The sequence below is a fragment of the Oncorhynchus keta genome, chromosome 36, assembly GCF_023373465.1.
Source record: "Oncorhynchus keta strain PuntledgeMale-10-30-2019 chromosome 36, Oket_V2, whole genome shotgun sequence".
In the NCBI taxonomy this organism is placed as follows: Eukaryota; Metazoa; Chordata; class Actinopteri; order Salmoniformes; family Salmonidae; genus Oncorhynchus; species Oncorhynchus keta.
In genome coordinates, this window is record NC_068456.1 from 8,980,640 (window position 1) to 9,002,872 (window position 22,233).

Sequence of the window (22,233 nt, forward strand, 5' to 3'; positions counted from 1 at the left end):
GCTCTCAGTTGTATATGGGAATCGTACACAAAACCCACCTGATAACTGATGCTGGGGACTGGGTGAGGGTGTGTGTGTGTGTGTGGGGGGGAAGAGGGAGGGGGTCTTGTGACTTGTCTGTTGAGTGAGTGAGGGGGTTAAGAGTATTTAGGGGAATCAGAGGATGGATAAGAGGAAGTCTCTCTTCATTTTTATTGTGGACAGTCAGACAACTAACTGACTGGTCCAGATGCAGTGATGAGAGACGTGAATCCCCCTGTACTGCAATCCTGGGTCCCCACCTGTCTTTCTAACACAATCCATGGCTGCTTGCTTTGTTGCTGGAAGAAGAGAGGGAGTGAGGGGTTAGAAGGAGAAGGGAGGGGAGGAAGGGGTACAGGGGTATACTGCCCCAGGGAGCCAGGGGTGTCAGTGGCTCTTTGATCCCAGTTACGCCCCGCATTAAGAGCACAGACCTCAAGACAGGCACCCCCACACCCCGCTGTTACCCCCCATTCTGCCTTGACCCTGGCCTGGCCCACAGCTCTGATCCATAGGGACAGGTGAACCAGATACTGGGGTTGAGAAGAGGCTGAGTCTCACGGGCTGGGGTCTACACACACACACGCACACACACACACGCACACACACACGCACGCACACACACACACACGCACGCGCGCACACACACACACACACACACAAACACACAGACAGACAGACAGACAGACAGACAGACAGACAGACAGACAGACAGACAGACAGACAGACAGACAGACAGACAGACAGACAGACAGACAGACCAATGCATACACAGGAAATAATGGAGAGTTATTACAGCAGAGTTACAGTTATTTTACTCAAAAATAGTTAAATAAACTCTGCAAAGAGTGAAATGAACACTAAGTGGCATAAAATAACCCCAGTGTCGGTGTTAATTACCAGAGATTAGTGTGACTGTGTCATTTTACTCTGTGTAGAGTAAAACACCTAAAACCATGCCCATCATTACCATACAGTATTTCCCAGCAGTTTGATTTGTAGAATTGTTTGTTTCAATATCTGAGTTTTTGCATGTACATTGATTGACGCATCAATGTTATGCAACACAAAGATAAAAATACAAATCTAAAATAATCCAATCTGTTAGTTAAACGAATTGCACCTGTTATTGAAATGGTTGTTCCCGTATAGATGGTTTAGGTTAGGGTTCCACAACTGACGGGCCGTGGGTCCGAATCTGTTCCACGGGTGCTTTTATTTGCCCCCCCAGTTTTCTGCGCATTTAAAAAAAAAACACTTTATTAACTTTTTTATTTTGTTATTGTTGGACATGTAAAAACAGAAAATCAGCTACAAGTGATTTTAATTCAAGAAATCTATTCCCAAGTATAATAGACAGACTTTAAAAAAAAGTTTATTAAACAAGGCAAGTCAGTTAAGAACAATGACGGCCTACACCGGCCAAACCCTAACCAGAACGACACTGGGCCAATTGTGTGCCGCCCTATGGGACTCTCAATCATGACCAGTTGTGATATAGCCCGGGATCGAACCAGGATCTATAGTGACGCCTCTAGCACTCTAGTGCCTCAGACCGTTGCACCACTTGGGAGACCCATGCGAATGTCAGCAAGGTTTGAAATTATTATGTTTCAGTCAAACATTATATCTGTTTGGGTTTCTTGCGGATAATATGCAGTTTACAAATTATTGATAATTATTGCCCTCTGACAATCCGCTTGAGAAAAAAATTGGCCAGTGGCTGAATATAGTTGATGATCCCTGGTTTAGGTTTATTATTTTTATCCTTTACTAATCTTTCTAACCCTGGCAGTCATTCTGAATATGGGCTGTGGGTGAATACAAATGTGTACAGTTCATTGAATACTTTTGATACTTAAGTATATTTTTAGCAATTACATTTACTTTTGGCACTTAAGCACATTTTAAATAGTTTTAGACTTTTACTCAAGTAGTATTTTACTGGGTCATTTTTACAGGGCAGCTAGGTCAGAGTGTATCAGGTGCAACTTCTGGTGGGTCGCCCGGGGTGATGTCTGGCGGGTCCCCAGAGGAGAGGTCAGGAAGGTCTGGAGGTAGCAGGACCCTCGGGATTGGAACTAGCACGGTGCTGGAAAGCGAGACTGCAGAGGGCCCAACGTCTGCTGTAGCTGCAGGCTGTGGCTCCATCCTAGGAGTAGGTGACGAATTCACGGCTGGCTAAGGCTATAGGTCAAGAGTGGCAGAGGCAGGTGGAGACTTCGTGGTTAAAGGTTTAAGGGCATCAGACAGTCGAACCTCAGGCACCAAAGCATTTGGCTCAACTAGCAGAGTATCCCCACTGGGAGGAGAGGACGACTCCGCAACAGTGACCAGAACGGGCCCCATGGAAGTGGCTGGCTGTTGCTCCACGATTGGAGCGGAAGTCTCCTTAACCACTTCAACCTATGGGGGCGCTATGTCATTGTTGGATAAAAAAAACGTGCCCGTTTTAAGTGCAATATTTTGTCACGAAAAGATGCTCGACTATGCATATAATTGCCAGCTTTGGAAAGAAAACACTCTGACGTTTTCAAAACTGCAAAGATATTATCTGTGAGTGCCCCAGAACTGATCTTACAGGCGAAACCAAGATGAAACTTCAAACAGGAAATGAGCAGGATTTTTGACGCTCTGTTTTACTATCGTCTCCTTATAAGGCTGTGAATATGCTGTGAACGAGCTTATGCGCTCTGCTGTTCGTCCAAGATGTCTGCAGCATTGTGACGTATTTGTAGGCATATCATTGGAAGATTGGCCATAAGAGACTACATTTGCCAGGGGGCCGTCCGGTGTCCTTTGTCTAAATTGGTGCGTAATTCTCAGTGGCAACCATTTTACCATGCGATACAGACGGAGAAGCACACTTCCAGGAACGATACATCATTGAAGAGATATGTAGAAAAACACCTTGAGGATTGATTCTAAACAACGTTTGCCATGTTTCAGTCGATATTATGGAGTTATTTTGGAAAAAGTTCGGCGTTTTTACAACTGAATTTTTTTTTTTTTTTGGTAGCCAAACATGACGCAGAAAACGGACCGATTTCTCCTGCACAAATAATCTTTCAGGAAAACGGAACATTTGCTATCTAACTGAGAGTCTCCTCATTGAAAACATCCGAAGTTCTTCAAAGGTAAATGATTTATTGAATGTTTTTGCTGGTTTTTGTGAAAATGTTGCCTGGTGATGCTAACGCAAAATGCTAATGCTAAATGCTAACGCTAAATGCCAAATGCTAGTTTTGCAATGGTAGAGAAGCATATTTTTGAAAATCTGAGATGACAGTGTTGTTAACAAAAAGCTAAGCTTGAGAGCAAATAGATTTATTTAATTTCATTTGCGATTTTCATGAATGTTAACGTTGCGTTATGCTAATGAGCTTGCGGATAGATTTAAACAATCCTGGATACAGGTTTCTTTCGTAGCTAAATGTGACGCAGAAAACGGAGCGATTTGTCCTAAACAAATAATATTTTTGTAAAAACGGAACATTTGCTATCTAACTAAGAGTCTTCTCTTTAAAAACATCTGTTCTTCAAAAGTAAATTATTTTATTTGAATGTTTTTCTGGTTTTTGTGAAAATGTTGCCTGCTGAATGCTAACACTAAATGCTACGCTAAATGCTACGCTAGCTATCAATAGTGTTACACAAATGCTTGTTTTGCAATGGTTGAGAAGCATATTTTGAAAATCTGAGATGACAGTGTTGTTAACAAAAATCTAAGCTTGAGAGCTAACATATTGATTTCATTTCATTTGCGATTTTCATGAATAGTTAACGTTGCGTTATGGTAATGAGCTTGAGGCTGTATTCATGATCCCGGATCCGGGATGGCTCGTCGCAACAGGTTAACTTCTCTAGAGTAGGGGGCAGCATTTGGAATTTTGGATGAAAAGCACACCCAAATTAAACGGCTTTCTACTCAGGCCCAGAACATAGGATATGCATATAATTAGTAGATTTGGATAGCACACACTCTAAAGTTTCCAAAGCCATTAAAATAATGTCTGTGAGTATGACAGAACTGATTTGGCAGGCGAAAACCTGAGAAAAATCCATTCAGGAAGTAGGATTTTTGTTGTAGTTTTCTATTCAATACCATTACAGTATCCATTGACCTAGGACTCAAATTGCAGTTCCTATGCCTTCCACTTGATGTCAACAGTCTTTAGAAATTGTTTCAGGCTTGTATTCTGAAAAATGAGGGAGTAAGAGCAGTCTGAATGAGTGGACCCTGCCGTGTCACAGAGCTTTTTCACGCGCGCGACCGAGAGAGTGCCTTTCTTGTTTACCTTTTATATTGACAACGTTATGTGACCGTACGTACATTTCCCAAACAGAAGCCATGGATTTCAAGAAACATCTGCACTGAGCTAATGTCTAGATCTGCCGCTTTCTAGGAGCGGGACACTAATCCGGATGATTATAATGAATCCTAATACGACTGCCGTCGTATCAACACCATCATCCCAGACATCCTCGACCCGCTCCAATTCGCATACCGCCCCAACAGATCCACAGATGACACAATCTCTATTTCACTCTACACTGTATGTGAGGCCCTCCCTCTCCCTCTCCATTTCCCTCTCCATTTCCCTCTCCATTTCCCTCTCCACTTCCCTCTCCCTCTCCCTCTCCCTCTCCCTCTCCCTCTCACCTGCTGACTCGACCTCTAAATGCTTGGCTCTGAAAAGCCAACTGATATTCACTTCTGAGGTGTTGACCTGTTGCACCCTCTACTGTATAACCACTGTGATTATTAGTTGACCCTGTTGGTCATCTTTGTGAAAAGACTTTTATAAATACATTTGATTGATTAATTGTATGAACTGAGTGGTCGTAAATCTGATTAGGCAGAGACATGCTAACTAAAAAAACAGGTGTAGACTGACAGTGAAATGCTTCATATGGGCCTTCCCAACAATGCAGAGAGAAAAATGTTTATATAATAGAAAAGTCAGAGGGAGTTGTTCAGTCCCATGGTCCTGAGCTTAGTGATGAGCGTGGAAGGCACTATGCTTTTGTACACTGAGCTGTAGGCAACAACACTTCCGCCACGCTGACCCTCAACATTGGGCACCCTCAGGGGTGCGTGCTTAGTCCCCTCCTGTACTCCCTGTTTACCCACAACTTCGTGGCCGTGCACGACTCCAACACATCATTAAGCTTGCTGATGACACGAAGGTGGAAGCCTGATCACGGATGAGACAGCCTATAGGGAGGAGGTCAGTGACCTGGCAGTGTGGTGCCAGGACAACAACCTCTCCCTCAACGTCAGAAAGACAAAGGAGGAATACAGGAAACAGGAAACAAAGGGCTGAGCACGCCCCCATCCACATCGACTGGGCTGTAGTTCCTAGGTTTCCACATCACTAAGGAATTAACATGGTCCACACACACCAACACAGTCGTGAAGAAGGCACGGCAACGCCTCTTCCCGCATGGTCCCTCAGATCCTCAAAAAGTTCTACAGCTTTACTGTTGAGAGCATTGGCTGCATCACCACTTTGTATGGCAACTGCTGCTCTTAATTATTTGTTACTTTGATTTATTTACATTTTTTATATATATTTTTTGTAGGTACTTTCTTGAAACTGCATTGTTGGTTAAGGGCTTGTAAGTAAGCATTTCACTGTAAGGCCTATCACATGTTGTATTCGTCGCTTGTGACCAATACAATTTGATTTGATTTGAATTCCTGGGACCACCCATATTTAAAAATGTATGCACGCTTGACTGTCTTGAAAGACGATAGAGTTGTGGGAGGGAATGAGAGACCGAGAGAGAGAGAGAGAGAGAGAGAAAGAGAGAGAGAGAGAGAGAGAGAGAGAGAGAGAGAGAGAGAGAGAGAGAGAGAGAGAGAGAGAGAGAGAGAGAGAGAGTTTGATTCACTAGGCCGACAGGGGATCCATTGTCCTGTCACCCTGGTCAAGTCTTTAATGAAGGGAACCACGGCCAGCGAGACCAAAGAGCTGGCATAGGCCATCAACTGACTCACACAATGATTAACACTCTCCAAACATGTTTGTCCAATGCCAGGGCCTTACAATAGACTACCCACACACCGCTATCCCGCACATAGCCCAGCCGCCCACAATACAGCCATGGGCCCACAATAGATTACCCAGACAGTGCTGTGTGCTGTCCTCCCACAATACATTACAGTAAGTCATGCTGCCCTATCCCTTCAATAAACTAGCTTCATACTACAAACCATGACCTGGAAATGTCCTTCCTCTACTGCTGCCCAGTGCTAGTCTTAAGCCCTTAGCTAGCATTACTCTCTTAGCCATTCACCCATATTCATACTGCCATTCTAGAACAACATTGAGCTCAAAAACCTGTCCAACATTTAATGTGAACTATTAATGATGGATGATGATACCGCAATACAATGCTCGAGGTTTGCCTTAATCACAGATCTAGGATCAGATTGCCCTATCCTCCGTTTCTAAAAATAAACATTAGGGGATGACAAATATCTGACTCAGTATCAGTGGTTAGTAACTCAATTCATAGTAGGAACCATAATATGGCGATCCTCCCAACAAACACAGACCTTCCTGCAACACATAGCATCAGAGGCTCTCTCCCAGTATCTGAGTCATTCTTGAACTGTGTTGGCGTTTCAACTTGCAATTCTTTTTGAATTGATTTCCTTTTTCTTTGCCAAAACGTATTGCCCAACATTATTAAAGATCATGAGTGAAAGCTTAATGGATTTCCTTCATTTGAACAGATGAATTGAAATGCTTGTGCTGCCTTGTTGTCATTGGTGCTACTCGCCTCTATTCTGGCATTCTATTATCTTTTTCCCTCAAATTCCATTTGTACATCATTTCAAGGAGATACGTAAAGGGTAATGGTCATTTGAATAATTTTTTTTTCTTTTTAACTTAATCAGGTATGTGTAAAGGTGTATTGTGCAACACTTTTCTCATTGTACGATCCTGTTTTTGTTGGACAATTGGCCCAGCATCATCTGGGTTAGGGGAGTGTTTAGCCGGTGGGGTTTTACTTGACTCATCGAGCTCTAGTGACTCCTTGTGGCAGGCCGGATGCCAGTGAGCTGACACTGGTCGCCAGTTGAACAGTGTTTCCTCTGACACGTTGGTGCGGCTGGCTTCCGGGATAAGCTGGCAGGTGTTAAGGAGCGCGGTTTGGCGGGTCATGTTTCAGAGGACGCGTGACTCCACCTTCACCTCTCCCGAGCCCGTTCGGGAGTTGCAGCGATGAGACAAGATTGAAAATTGGGGAGAAGAAAGGGGGTAAAATAAATACAAATTTCAAAAAGATTTCAAACCTCCTTGAAGTGGCGAGAGAGGAATGATGTCCAGACGATCAACAAGAAGAAACTAATATTCCCGTTTCCCACCATATCTCTCTATCTCCTGTCTGTTTTGCCAGGTGGGGTCTGTGGGTGGCCAGCGTAAGGAGTGTGATCAAACACACCTGTGTCACTGTCAGGAGACACACCACATACTGCCCGGCCCAGTTCCCCTCTATCAGTGTAATGATAGTAGCTGGCCAAAACACACACAGACAAAGACCCAGCAGCAGCCTGCCTGATCTGATGCCTGCCATCTGATGCAAAAAGTCATCAACATAAAGGAATGTTGTCTTTTTTTCACCCAACGTTTAACCTAAATCCAATGACATGGGGAAATTTTTTGTCGATTTCACGTTGAATTCAAAAACTAGACGTTGAACTACGTCTGTGCTCAGAGGGATGTGCCTCTGTATCTCTTTTGGCGGGAGCGAAAGGGGAGAGAAGTACCGTTGGATGTGTGTGTGTGTGTGTGTGTGTGTGTGTGTGTGTGTGTGTGTGTGTGTGTGTGTGTGTGTGTGTGTGTGTGTGTGTGTGTGTGTGTGTGTGTGTGTGTGTGTATGTGTGTGTGTGTGTCCGACTGTCCTGCATGTTTTGTTTTTTGTATGACTTTTGCCTATTGATTAGAATGAAAATGTGCATTCTGTCTTTCCCAACTCCACCAGTGTCCACCAGATATGCAGACACACACACACATTGAGAGCTACAGGGTCAGCCACAGTGCTGCACCCATGGATGGAGAGTAATTGTGTTGTGTTAAATCTTTTCGCTTAAGGGCACAACAGCAAGAGATGGTATGAAGGATGAGAAGCCTTCCATCTGCCAGTTTCAGTTCCATTCGTATGTCGTCCGGCCCAGTGATTAAACCAGCAACCTTCCGAAAGCTGGTCCATCCCTCTAACCTCAAAGCTACTGCCGTCCCCCTATGTACCTGACTCTGTGTTCTTTGCAGCTTTGCACTCTGTCTGGTCTGCCCCGTGTGCACCTGGTCATGGCTGATATGCGTGGCTCTGCATGACTTTGTGTGTGTACATGTGGATACACATATTTCCATGCATGCACACAACCTTTCAGAGGCCACTGTGAAGGAATCTGGATTCAGCAGTGGTGAACCCCCATTTCCCACCCCCCTTCCTTCCCCCTCCTAACCCCACCGCCATACAGCCCCTGGACAGCAGAAACAGCTGAGGAAGACATTATGGAGCTTGTGTCTGTTGCATCAAACACATTGGCAAAAACACGTTGAACTTTCCCTAGAAGCCTCAATGTCCTCTTACAGAGACACTTATGTACAGTGAACAAAAATATAAATGCGACAAGTTTTGGTCACATGTTTTATGAGCTGAGATCCCAGAAATGTTCCATAGGTTCCATAAGTCCCTGTTAGTGAGCATTTCTCCTTTGCCAAGATAATCCATCCATCTGAGAGGTGTGGCATATCAAGAAGCTGATTAAACAGCACGATCATTGCACAGGTGCACCTTGTGCTGGGGGCAATAAAAGGACACTCTAAAACGTGCAGTTTTGTCACACAACACAATCCCACAGATTGCACGCTCCCCCAAGTTTTGAGGGAGCGTGCAATTGGCATGCTGACTGCAGGAATGTTCGGCAGAGCTGTTGCCAGGGAATTGAATGTTCATTTCCCTACCATAAGCCACATCCAACGTCATTTTAGAGAATTTGGCAGTACGTCCAACAGGCCTCACAACCGCAGACCAAGTGTAACCACGCCATCCCAAAACTTCCACATCTGGCTTCTTCACCTGCGGGATCATCTGAGACCAACCACCTGGACAACTGATGAAACTGTGGGTTTGTCTGAGACCAACCACCTGGACAACTGATGAAACTGTGGGTTTGTCTGAGACCAACCACCTGGACAGCTGATGAAACTGTGGGTTTGTCTGAGACCAACCACCTGGACAGCTGATGAACCTGTGGGTTTGCACAGCCAAAGACTTTCTGCACAAATTGTCAGAAGCTCATCTGCATGTTCATTGTCCCCACCAGGGTCTTGACCTGACGGCGTCATGACCGACTTCATACCTTCGATGGTCACTGACATGCTGGATTAGTATGCATATCAAGGATGAATCTCGGTTTTAACTGTACCGGGCAGATGGCAGACAGTGTGTATGGCGTTGTGTGTGCGAGCGGTTTGCTGATGTTAACGTTGTAAACAGAATGACCCGTGGTGGTGGTGGGGTTATGGTATGGGCAGGTATAAGCTATGGACACAATTGTACTTTATCGCTGGCAATATGAATGCATTTGAGATACCGTGACATGACCCTGAGGCCCATTGTCGTACCATTCATCCTCCGCCATCACCTCACGTTTCAGCATGATAATGCACGGCCCCATGTCGCAATGATCTGTACATAATTTGAGGAAGTTGAAAATGACCCAGTTCTTCCATGGCCTGCATACTCACCAGACATGTCACCCTTTGAGAATGTGTGGGATGCTCTGGATCAATGTGTACAACAGCATGTTCCAGGTCCCGCCAATATCCAGCAACTTCGCCCAGCCATTGAAGGAAGAGGAGTGGGACAACATTCCACAGGCCACAATGAACAGCCTGACCAACTCTATGCGAAGGAGTTGTGTCTCGCTGCGCGATGTCTGGTGGTCACACCACATACTGACTGGTTGTCTGATCCACGCCCCAAACTTCTTTTTGAAGATATCTGTGACCAACAGATGCATATCTGTATTCCCAGTCAGGTGAAATCAATATACTGTATTAGGGCCTATTGAATTCATGTTGCATTTATGTTGCATGTTACATTCATATTTTTGTTCAGTGTTTATGGTCAGCTCTTCTCAACTCCTCTCCCCTGCAGTAGACACAAAGTCTCTCCCACTGAGATCCACTCTTCTTATATGACAGCAGATGCATCCCAAATGGCACCCTGTTCCCTTCACAGTGCACTAGAGTGACCAAGGACCATCTAAAGTAGGGCACTACAAAGGGACTACGGAGCCATTTGGGACGGAGGTAGGGTGTTACTGTAGTAGCCTCCAGAGGTGAACTTCTCACACGGGCAGGTTATCGGGTGAATCTGAAGAACAATGGGAATGAATGGGAACAAGGGACAGTTGAACTACTGCAGGAACTGAGGACAATAGAAGCCACACAGACCTCCTTTATCAGTCGTTTTGGAGTTGTTTGAAGAGGTGGGCCGTATAGAAAGATTGAAAATAAGATAAAAGGGTCTAGATACAGTGTTATTAGATGCAATATTATTATCTATTTATCGACACATTGATAGTTACTAGTTACTATCAGGGGAGATGGATCATTCTTGACTTGTGGTTGGAATGGTGTCCCTGGACTTTGGCACCATGTAAAACATTTTCAAATATCAGAAATGAAACTGTTATTGAAAAAGAAAACATAGTCATTCATACTGCAAAAAAACACATTTGTGTGCGTTGTAGAAAATACCAGGGGCAAATTGGCTTGTCCCAATGGTGATGTGTAGTTACATGATTTGAGTAAATCAATAGACATGTAGTGTATATTACTTTGAATGCCATGAATTGAACAAAAGCATTACATTTACTGAATAGATCAACCGAAACAAAAAAAAACTATGATTTTAATCATTTAAAATGAATACGTGTCCTTCAATATCATTGGTGTTATTGTCATTACAAAATAAGTTATTTTAAAAACCTCCTGTGGCAAATGGTTCATTCAAGGAGCAGCCTTTTTTTAATGTTTATTTTTTATTTCACCTTTATTTAACCAGGTAGGCTAGTTGAGAACAATAATATAATAATAATATATGCCATTTAGCTGACGCTTTTATCCAAAGCGACTTGCAGTCATGTGTGCATACATTCTACGTATGGGTGGTCCCGGGAATCGAACCCACTACCCTGGCGTTACAAGCGCCATGCTCTACCAACTGAGCCACAGAAGGACCACAAGTTCTCATTTGCAACTGCGACCTGGCTAAGATAAAGCATAGCAGTTCGACACATACAACAACACAGAGTTACACATGGAGTAAACAAAACATACAGTCAATAATACAGTAGAACAAAAGAAAACAAAAAGTCTATATACAGTGAGTGCAAATGAGGTAAGTTAAGGAAATAAATAGGCCATGGTGGCGAAGTAATTACAATATAGCAATTAAACACTGGAATGGTAGATCGGCAGAAGATGAATATGCAGGTAGAGATACTGGGGTGCAAAGGAGCAAAATAAATAAATAAATAGATACCAGTATGGGGATGAGGTAAGTAGATAGATGGGCTGTTTACAGATGGGCTATGTACAGGTGCAGTGATCTGTAAGCTGCTCGGACAGCTGGTGCTTAAAGTTTGTGAGGGAGATGTGAGTCTCCAGCTTCAGAGATTTTTGCAATCGTTCCAGTCATGGGCAGCAGAGAACTGGAAAGAAAGACGACCAAATGAGGAATTGGCTTTGGGGGTGACCAGTGAGATATACCTACTGGAGCGCGTGCTACGAGTGGGTGCTGCTATGGTGACCAGTGAGCTGAGATAAGGCGGGGCTTTACCTAGCAGAGACTAGTAGATAACCTGTAGCCAGTGGGTTTGGCGACGAGTATGAAGCGAGGGCCAACCAACGAGAGCGTACAGGTCACAATGGTGGGTAGTGTATGGGGCTTTGGTGACAAAACGGATGGCACTGTGATAGACTGCATCCAGTTTGTTGAGTAGAGTGTTGGCGGCTATTTTATAGATGACATCACCGAAGTCGAGGATCGGTAGGATGGTCAGTTTTACGAGGGTATGTTTGGCAGCATGAGTGAAGGATGCTTTGTTGCGATATAGGAAGCCAATTCTAGATTTAATTTTGAATTGGAGATGCTTAATGTGAGTCTGGAAGGAGAGTTTACAGTCTAACCAGACACCCAGGTATTTGTAATTGTCCACGTATTCTAAGTCAGAGCCGTCCAGAGTAGTGACGCTGGATGGGCAAGCAGGTGTGGGCAGTGATCGCTTGAATCGCATGCATTTAGTTTTACTTGCGTTTAAGAGCAGTTGGAGGCCACGGAAAGAGAGTTGTATGGCATTGAAGCTCGTCTGGAGGTTAGTTAACACAGTGTCTAAAGAGTGGCCAGAAGTATACAGAATGGTGTCGTCTACGTAGAGGTGGATCAGAGAATCACCAGCAGCAAGAGCAACATCATTGATGTATGCAGAAAAGAGAGTCGGCCTGAGAATTGAACCCTGTGGCACACCCATAGAGACTGTCAGAGGTACGGACAACAGGCCCTCCGATTTTACACACTGAACTCTATCAGAGAAGTAGTTGGTAAACCAGGCGAGGCAGTTATTTGAGAAACCAAGGCTGTCGAGTCTGCCAATAAGAATGTTGTGATTGACAGAGTCGAAAGCCTTGGCCAGTTCGATGAATACGGCAGCACAGTAATGTCTCTTATCGATGGCGGTTATGATGTCGTTTAGAACCTTGAATGTGGGACTCCCGGCCACAGCAGGTTGTGGCACAGCCTGGGAAATGAACCCGGGTCTGTATTAATACCTCTAGCACTGCGCCACTCAGGAGGCCCCTTGAATTATTTTCGAAAGAACCCCAATTATGGATCACAGCAAATCGAGAGCGTGGTATTGTAAGGTTCTATCTGCGTTTTTTGTAAACATTTTATTATTGACATTAGCCTTGTTCTGCTCAATGTTCTCTACCGATATAGTACCCACATTCATGTTGTTAAGTTTAAAAAATATAAAAACATTGCTGACACCATTCAAACCAATGTTTCGGGAACTTTAAAGCCAATTATCTCAGAATGATATTTTTTGCATTTAGAACCTTTACAGTCCCAAGCTCTCGAAGTCTCTCAGTGATTTAATTTGATTAACTGGGTCAGAACACCAAGAACACAATATCAACACACCAAAGGTTAAGAAAAGGAGTAAACATCAGGTGTATTCGGATGACAAAACACAGGGAGGGAGAGTGTTATGAGGAAAGAGGAAGAAAGGAATGCAGAGACTGCAAAAACAGAGAGAAATGGAGCATCCAGAGTAGAGACCTCGGTGTAACACTCATTCCTTCGACGATAAACGCGAATCCAACAGAGACAAAACCGCGACTCGTCAGTGAAGTGCACTTTTTGCCAGTCTTGTCTGGTCCAGTGATGGTGGGTTAGTGCCCATAGGCGACGTTGTCGCCGGTGATGTCTGGTGAGGACCTGCCTTACAACAGGCCTACAAGCCCTCAGTCAAGCCTCTCTCAACCTATTGTGGACAGTCTGAGCACTGATGGAGGGATTGTGCGTTCCTGGTGTAAATCTGGCAGTTGTTGTACCTGTCCCACAGGTGTGATGTTCGGATGTACCGATTCTGTGCAGGTGTTGTTACACGTGGTCTGCCACTGTGAGGACAATCAGCTGTCCGTCCTGTCTCCCAGTAGCGCTGTCTAAAGCATCTAACAGTATGGACATTGCAATTTATGGCCCTGGCCTCATTTGCAGTCATCATGCCTCCTTGCAGCATGCCTAAGGCACGTTCATGCAGATGAGCAGGGAGCCTGAAGTCAGTAGAAAGGCCTCTTTAGAGTCCTAAGTTAATTGCCAACCGTCTGTAAGCTGTTAGTGTCTTAAACCTCTTTGGGCTGAGATCCCGCTAACGGGATCGATATGACAACAGCCAGTGAAAGTGCAGGGCGCCAAATTCAGCTAGAGCACGGTTGCGTTACATCTAGAGCATGATCACGTTACAGCTAGAGCAGGATCACGTTACAGCTAGACCAGGATCACGTTAAAGCTAGAGCACGGTCGTGTTACAGCTAGAGCAGGATCACGTTACAGCTAGAGCACGATCACGTTACAGCTAGAGCATGGTCGCGTTACAGCTAGAGCACGATCATGTTACAGCTAGAGCACGATCACGTTACAGCTAGAGCAGGATCACGTTACAGCTAGAGCAGGATCACGTTACAGCTAGAGCAGGATCATGTTACAGCTTGAGCAGGATCATGTTACAGCTAGAGCACGATCACGTTACAGCTAGAGCATGATCACGTTACAGCTAGAGCAGGATCACATTACAGCTAGAGCACGATCACATTACAGCTAGAGCAGGATCACGTTACAGCTAGAGCACGATCACGTTACAGCTAGAGCATGGTCGCGTTACAGTTAGAGCATGGTCGCGTTACAGCTAGAGCCATTGTTACTTGTATATAGTTTACTTTACAATTCTGTGTTTCCAACAGTTTGGGGAAGGCCCTTTCCTGTTTCAGCATGACAATGCCCCTGTGCACAAAGAAAGGTCCAACGGTAATGGTTTGTCGAGATTTGTGTGGAAGAACTTGACTGGCATGCACTGAGCCCTGACCTCAACCCCATCGAACACATTTGGGATTAATTGGAACGCCGACTGCGAGCCAGGTATAATCACCCAACATCAGTGCCCGACCTCACTAATGCCGATGAATGGAAGCAAGTCCCCGCAGCAATTCTCCAGCATCTAGTGGAAAGCCTTCCCAGAAGATTGGAGGCTATTATTGCAGCAAAGAGGCGGCCAACTTCATATTAATGCTCATAATTTTGGAATTAAACGACGAGCACCCAACAAGTGCTCAGCATCAGTGGGAACTCCTTCAACACTGTTGGAAAAGCATTCCAGGTGAAGCTGGTTGAGAGAATGCCAAGAGTGCAAATCTGTCATCAAGGCAAAGGGTGGCTACTTTGAAGAATCTCAAATATAAAATATATTTTGATGTAACATTTTTTGGGTTACTACATGATTGTGTGTTATTTCACAGTTTGATGTCTTCACTTTTATTCTACAATATAGTAAAAATAAAAACCCTGGAATGAGTAGGTGTGTCCAAACCTTTGACTGGTATTGTATATTAGTCATGGTTACCTCCACTTGGCCATGCTGCCATTATGAATGTACCATTGGAAGCTGCTGTGGGGTGGACGGCTGATAATAATGGCTGGAATGGAGTCTTTGGAATGGCATCAACCACATGGAAACCACATGTTTGATATCATTCCATTGACTCCATTTCAGCCATTTATTATGAGCCTTCCTCTCCTCAGCAGCCTGCAATGGAATGTACAGCTTCTCAGCATTGTCAGAGTTCTTTTGAATCAGAGTCACAAATCTTTACAGCCATTAGCCTACATTCAACACACATCCAGATAAAATACAGATAGAACCACAAGTGCATGCACACATACCCATTCACATATCATCTCACACAGTGACTGGAACATTGCCAGTGAATGGAGTACGCTACAGCCATTTCCCTAGGCGCTAGAATAATGAGGACGTTCGGCCATCTACCACAGTATGTTAGTGCCCCCTAGTGTTTGGACTGACCTGGGAGTTAGTCTCCACCGTCCGTCTATGGGCTTATCTAACAGGTAGTATTAGACAGTCCCATTGGCCTTGAGTGATTCTAGCAGATGTTAAGGTGATAATGACTCTGTTTTTCCATGGCTGAAGAGATTTTCCCAGAGTCTAAATGCACAGTCAGCTACAAAAAACAACAGCAGAGTCTGGGAAGCCAAATGATGTGTGCTGTTTGGTGTGAGACTGATGGGGTAGTTCTCTCATTGAGATTGATAGGAAATGGCGCCATTTTGTCCAAAATGGTGGGTTAGATCCCAAATGGACTCAAATGGACTATGGTCCTAATAACCATAGCTCTAGGATCAGTTTTCCATTTCTCAATGGGAATGAAAATGTATCTGATTATGTATTAGTGGTTAGGGGCAACTTCAGCCTATTTCAGTTTGGCAATGGGACAGCTTAGCAGTAATGGCGGGTGTCGGGTGCCCTTTGCATGCCCCTAGGACATGCCGGTATGCTTATAGGCACAGACACGGCTGTGTGCCACTTTCCAGAACTTTCTTAGACTCTTTTATGTATCTACGCTGACATGTTAGTTTACAATCCATACCGTTAAGAACTCTCACACACACACACACACACACACACACACACACACACACACACACACACACACACACACACACACACACACACACACACACACACACACACACACACACACACACACACACACACACACACACACACACACACACACACACACACACACACACACACACACACACATGCTCACACATACAACACAGCCTGATAGACTCTCACCAACAGCACTGTGTGTCTTTTGACTGTGAAGCCACTGAATAGACATGTGCTGATGGACGTTCGATGAACAGAAGATTACATGACTGGGCTCGTTATATTTCACACAGCTGTATTATTCAATCCACCTCGGTTCAAACGCAGTCCATGTATTTGCTCAAAGCATTTGAAAAGTTATCAAATAGCATTTACCCCCAGGTCTAGTGTCAAAGAACTTGTGTATGTGCACTCACACACACACGCACACACGCACGCACGCACGCACGCACGCACGCACGCACGCACGCACGCACACACACACACACACACACACACACACACACACACACACACACACACACACACACACACACACACACACACACACACACACACACACACACACACACACACACATTTAATGTCAAGAGTGTCACTCCTCCACACACACTAATGAAATGCAGAAATGTGGGTCTGAGCAGGTGTGATGTCATCGATGTTCGTGTGTGTCTGTCTATTGCCTTTGGTCTATGTATGGTTTATACTGTTTAAAACCAAAACATCTTAATCCATTTTTTTATGAGAATCAAAAAAATGCAGTAGAGCGAACCGCACTGTGAGTGATATTAGGTAAGTTGAGGAATCACGAGTACTAAGATCTCCTCCATTCCTCAATTCATCACAGTCCCACTCGGAGAGAGATAGGGAGCGACAGAGAGAAAGTGAGAGAGAGAGAGAGAGAGAGAGAGAGAGAGAGAGAGAGAGAGAGAGAGAGAGAGAGAGAGAGAAAGAGAGAGAGAGAGAGAGAGAGAGAGAGAGAGAGAGAGAGAGAGAGAGAAAGAGAGCGAGAGAGAGAGAGCGAGAGAGAGAGAGAGAGAGAGAGAGAGAGAGAGAGAGAGAGAGAGAGAGAGAGAGCGAGAGAGAGAGAGAGAGAGAGAGAGAGAGAGAGAGAGAGAGAGAGAGAGAGAGAGAGAAAGAGAGCGAGAGAGAGAAAGAGAGCGAGAGAGCGAGAGAGATATGACACAAAAATAGAGAGGTCTTTAGCCACACACACCAGCGGTGGGATTGGTGTCAAAAGATGGGTGCATGTGCAGAAAATAGCCTCATACCTACTTTAAAATATGGTGGTGGATATTTGACATTATGGGTCTGTTTTGCTTCCACTGGTCCTAGGGCCCTTGTTTAACATCAATGCCATCATGTTGTTGCAGGAATTTTCCTTAAACATTTCAGACTTGATCGACCCTTTAAAAAAGTATATTCATTATAATCCACATAACATTCACATTTCCTTTTTGCTGCAGGATTCTTTTCCTGCTGTGTGACACTGGTTCAAATTAAGAAACTACATCTGTACCAAGTATCAGGACATTTTAGCCAAAAAACCTGGTTGCCTCTGCCAGAAGGCTGAAACGTGGCCACAAGTGGATCTTCCAGCAAGACAATGACTCCCAAGCACACATCAAAATACACAAGGTAATGGTTAATTGACTGAAAAATCTACATTTTGCAATGGCCATCTTAGTCTCCGGACCATTGCAAACCTGTGGTTTGAATTGAACAGAAGGATATCAAGGATCTGGAAAGATTCTGTATGGAGGAATGGTCTCATATCCCTCCCAATGTGTTCAACTCATAAAACATTTTAGAAACAGGCTCAGTAATGTTATCCTCTCAAGGGGAGGGTATTCAAAACAGGTATTGAAAACAGGGGGTGTCAATCATTTTGACAAAAATCGATTACTTCTCTGAGCAATTGTATTTGTATTATTTATCGAGGGTTTCATTCATTTTGGAGGTGAATGAACACTGGAAAGGATTGTACTGGGAAAATGTACACATTTTATATATATAAAAAAAACATCCTAAACACAATAGTATACAAGAACTCAAGTATCGCATGTATTTGCTGAAGACGTTGTAGGCCTTATGAGTCATAACGCTACCTATGTATTAGAACACACAAGGTTTGCTTTTGTGAAAAACAACCACACCCCTACCCTTTGATACCGGACTTGGTAATGCTATTCAGAGCAGCTACTTCACAGTCCTGTTGATTTAGCCATTAAAGGCTAGAACGGGTTTAAAATGAAAACCAGGGGGATTATTTGTCTTGGATTGGATGTGCCCTTTAAAGTATACACTTCAATTGGGTTAAACACTTTTCCCTGGGTACGTGAACACCCAGCTACAGGTTATTGGTTGCCTCATGGAGGGTCCATGTGGATGAGAATATACTGAAGCACACATACATACATACACACTTGCAGGCAGAGCGGGGTGTGTGAGCGCGAGCGCCCCAAGCCATGGAGCATGTCGGCGCAGGAGAGCTCGCCTCAGGCCTTTGAGAGCGAGTGCGCACAACAGAGAGAAAAAGAGAGAGAGAGAGAGTGCGGAGCATATATCCCACTGGGCGTCAATTCAACGTCTATTCCACGTTAGTTCAATGTAATTTCATTGAAATGCCGTGGAAACAAACACTGGATTCAACCAGTGTGCACAGTGGGATGTGTTTAATTGCATTCACTGAGAACTATAAATATGGCAAAGCTTGGGCCCTTTTCTGTCATGTCATTTCCCCCATGATTTCAACATTCCCTAATCTTCTTCTTTTCTCCAGGTTGTTATTTCAAACCTGAAGTCTGTTAAGGTATATCATTTGATTTGATTTTGGGACAGATCGATACTGCTAAGTGGACACCAGTAGCGGCGTGTGGGTAAAATCACTGAGGAAGCCAAGCCAGAAAACAAGCCATATTACAACCTGCGTGTGGTGATAATTGTGTTGTTTGCTCTATAACCTGTTAGTTCATATGCCTTAACACCGTGATAATGTATACAGGCCTAAAGGCCGAGACAATAAGGAGACACAGTGGCAGAATAAAGTCAACCACACTTTTGTTTCATCACAAAACCAGAGAGCAACCTCTGTCTGGTGAAGTCCACAAAGCATATTGCGTGTAACAAACAGTTACATGACCTACAGCATGGCCAAGCAAGTTAATGTTTCTGACATTTTCAGACCACGCAACAGCCATTGATTTAGAACCACGGAGAGTTACCGCAAGTCAGAAAGAAAACAGGAGCTGCCTCCACTATTCCAGCACCATTTCAACATCATCAAATCACCGATGCTTAGTCTAATAGTGACAACTAAAAGATACCAAAAACTACTATAATTAGTCCAATCAACGTAAGCTAAATATGATGTGGCTGTCCATGGTTCTGATTTGTGGGCGTGTGCGTTCATTCGCACAAGTAGAAATGTTGATTCACCCTATGCCAATGCCATCTTCCTCTCTTTCAAATCAAATCAAATCACATTTTATTAGTCACATGCGCCGAATACAACCTTACAGTGAAAAGCTTACTTACGAGCCCCTAATCAACAATGCAGTTAAAAAAATAAGAATAAGAATAAGAAATAAAAGGAACATGTAATTAAAGAGCAGCAGTAAAATAACAATAGCGAGACTGTACAGGGAGTACTGGTACAAAGTCAACGTGCGGGGGCACCGGTTTCATGTTGGCTAAAGGGTCTATCACTCTGTCATACAGTGCACACTTTTATTTTTTGTTGTCCTAGGCTACCTGGCTAAAATGCTTGCTTGCTAGGCTAACTTCCTTTCATGGGCAACAATGAGCCAGCTAGTTAACACTGGCCCACTATATCTGCAATAGCTTTAAATTGATCTTCCATCCTTTCAGGCCAGGGGCACAATGCATGAATTATGGTTGGATCAGAATCTGTGTTATAATCATTGGCCAGTACAGAGTATTAAGTAAAAACAGAAGTCCAAATCCATAGATAGAGACAAAGGATGCATTATTTATTTATTTATTATTATTTATTACTTGGCATCCATGAATACACGACACTGGTACAAACACACACACACACACACACACAGGCAAACACACAAGCACGCACACATAAAATGCATACACGCACACACACACACACACACACACACACACACACACACACACACACACACACACACACACACACACACACACACACACACACACACACACACACACACACACACACACACTGATTGCTACACCCTATTACATCCAGTCATTTTATTTCTCAACGGTATAAAGACATCTTGGCAGATTGTTGGAACGGTGTTTAAAGTTCTTCCAGATGGACTGTTGACGTTCCTTGAAAATAACTCCTTGTTTTCTTGAGGACTGCAGACTGCAGTCAGCTCCAGTAAGGGCCTAGTGGCTGAGCTGAGGGAGTCGGTGGAGGAACAGGAAAGTGAACCTATGTCTTTCCCCAACCCATTTTCCAACATACTGGTGAAGGCTGTCACGTACTGTATATACTGAATGAATTGGCTATGTTGTTGTTATTGTGTTTCCCGGCACTAACGTTCTGAGACACATTTTGAAAGTCGCAATGAAGAGTTGTTCTGTAAAAGTGAGCTCAGACCCAAGTAGCCGTCTGTAGTTTTCATTTGGCGCTGAAGATGGGGAAAGGGGTCTGCCTCTGGTTGCCTAACCAGGGGAGTGGAAACTAATGCAGCAGGAAGGTGGACGTTACGGTAACTGGTAGTCTTATCAACCATCTAGTCCTCCAGTCCATCCACATCCAGTTCACCTCTCCTCCTCCACTGCTGGTCTCCGCTATCTTGACAGAGCGATCATTAGCGTTCTCTCCGAGGCTGTTCTCCAGTGGGGCGGGGGGTGATGAATTGTCTACCCGAGCACAAACTGTAAAATAAGTACAGAAGGAGTCAGAATGAGATATTCAACCATGTTTCTCAACGTCAAATTTCTAAGTTGTTCCAGAGTTGTTCCAGACGTCAAATTCCTATGATTTTTAAGGTTAAGTTTGGGCATTAACTCCAAATCTGCCACCCCCCATCCCCTAGTTGCCCCTAGTGGCCAGTTTCCACGTCGTCCTCAGACATGGATGGACGACAAATACTGACTTGTATCACGGGTGACCTGGCTGAGGGTCCCATCGGCCATAACTCAGGGCTGATTTAAACAGCTCGTCCAGGCCGGGCCCCTGTGCCCTCAGACTGGGTCACATTGGACAGAACATGCACATGGAGAGAAACAAGCAAAGGAAGGTGTTTTATCTTACTATTGCGTCATATCCAGGGAGGCATTACAGGATCCTCCCTACACACACACACACACACACACACACACACACACACACACACACACACACACACACACACACACACACACACACACACACACACACACACAGTCACTCGGAACATAGGCACTCTCATCAACTGTACATACAGTTATTCACAGGAAGATACATAAACACATGGAAAACAACGCTTAAACCCTCCAGAGAATAAAGATTCCTCTGCTAATAGTTATGATGTTTACACTGTCTCTCCGAGTGCAGGGTAGTGATCAGAGGCTGATGTAGGATTCTCACACATGGGTAATGTTAGTGTGTGTGCGGAGAGAAGGGAGGACGTGGTAAGGGTCAACCTACTTAATAACGTGTATCTGGTTAACAGCTTTAGTACTACCAAAATAAATCGTGTTCATAAACATACCTACAAGTCAGCTTCACCTTAACTGTTTATTTTCATCATCATTCACACCCTGATGAATGCTATTTGCTGCTGTCTTTATTATCATTCCAGATGGGGGCAATTTGGGGTTTTGAATAGAAATAACAGCACAGCTCACTGAGTTCATAGCTTTAAAAAAAAATGGAGAGACAAACGATCTGAAAAAATAATATTTATTTTCAGTATCATGATTGTAGACCATAG